A 1,627-nucleotide genomic window follows, 5' to 3' on the forward strand; every position below is an offset into this window, starting at 1 on the left:
GGAGGCAATGCAGCGATTTTAAAAACTGGTGTAATGTGCTCTTGGCCTCATCAGCACATGAGCGGCTGAATTTTGTAAAAGTTGTAAATTGTAAGTTTTCTTTTCATTCTTCATTCATTCTTTTCTTTTCATAACTGTGGAAGATGATGCCATGTCTAGTACGGTCATCATGAAGCCACTGAATGAAATAACGTGAGATTAGCAAGTTTGTGGTGACATTGCGTTAGCAGAGATGGAAGATTTGGAGTATTTAGTAAAAATAAAAATAAATTATATATTTAAGTCAAGTCAAGAGTACAATGCATGTGTGCGTGTGTGAGTAAGGGTGAGAGAAAGGGCGTGTGTTGTGTTCAAAGTGTCTGTTAGATAACAAGTCCCTGTCGGCACATTAAAATTAAACTTGATGCTGTAATAGCTCATTCCATCGCATGCATCGCACCCCACCCACCACAGATAGCAAACCTATAAAGCCAACAGATTTCAAAAGCTATAACCTAACCTTTTGCTTGTCTTATGACTGGAGACTGCCAGGCTGTTATGGTCACAAATGAGGAAACACGAAATCAGTGACATGCTTATTTTATTTGATTTACTTTACGATAAAATATTGTATAATACTTTATGGTGCTTTATTACACAGTTCTGAACCACCTCCGCTCACCTCTTTTGCGCAGGTATACATGTTACACATATTTCCAGTCTTCCTTTTCTTTTTGCACTGTTAATTTTGTTGATTTTGTTGGTGCGTTATGTTGACGTTTGTGTATGTTACTGTACAAGCTAATGGACACTCGAATTTCCCCCAGGGGATGAATAAAGTATTTTTCTATTCTATTCACACACACACACACACACACACACACAACTATATGTACATATATTAATTGAGGTTAATTGTTTTTAAGTACAACTGAGTTTCACTCTAAACTTTTTGTGCATTTGTACATTCCAGTCTTCAATTCCAATCTTGTACACTCTTTACTCATTTTATTTTATTTATTATCATATTCAGAGTACTTTATTAATCCTTAAAGTAAATAGTTTAGTTTGCTGTTTCTCCCTAAAGTTGCAAGGTGACAGAGTCAAATATTGTACAAGTTTGAGTTAAAAGAACAAAACATTTAGAAGGAACATATACAGAAGTTAGACAGTTGGTCAGGCGCAAGCGGCCGCTGAAGTCAGCGCCTATGTGTTAATGTTAGATTACTTTATATTACATTATGTTAATATGAGTTACGCTACTTTATTTTACTTTTAACTGACTTCCACCCAGTTTTCTTTTCACTTGTGGTTCTCAAGAGTGTTTTTTATGTGCAACTGAGCTACTGAGATCAAGCAATTTCCCTTGTGGATCAGTAAAGTCTATCATTCACATTGGGGGAGCTGTGGAGTAGTGGTGAAAGGAGGCACAGCTGGGGGTTCCAAGAGTCGCAGGTTTGTTTCCTGTCCTATCTTTGGCTGTGGTGCCCTCAGCACTTAACCCCAACCTACCACAGACTCCAACTGTACACACTACTGTGTGAACAAATGGATGGGTCCAAATGCAGAGATGGAATTTCCCCATGAGGATCAATAAGGGAACTTTTTTTTCTTTCTCCTGGATTTGGTAACGGATCATTCTTCGGTT

Source organism: Mugil cephalus, chromosome 2, assembly GCF_022458985.1.
Source record: "Mugil cephalus isolate CIBA_MC_2020 chromosome 2, CIBA_Mcephalus_1.1, whole genome shotgun sequence".
NCBI classification, from domain to species: domain Eukaryota; kingdom Metazoa; phylum Chordata; class Actinopteri; order Mugiliformes; family Mugilidae; genus Mugil; species Mugil cephalus.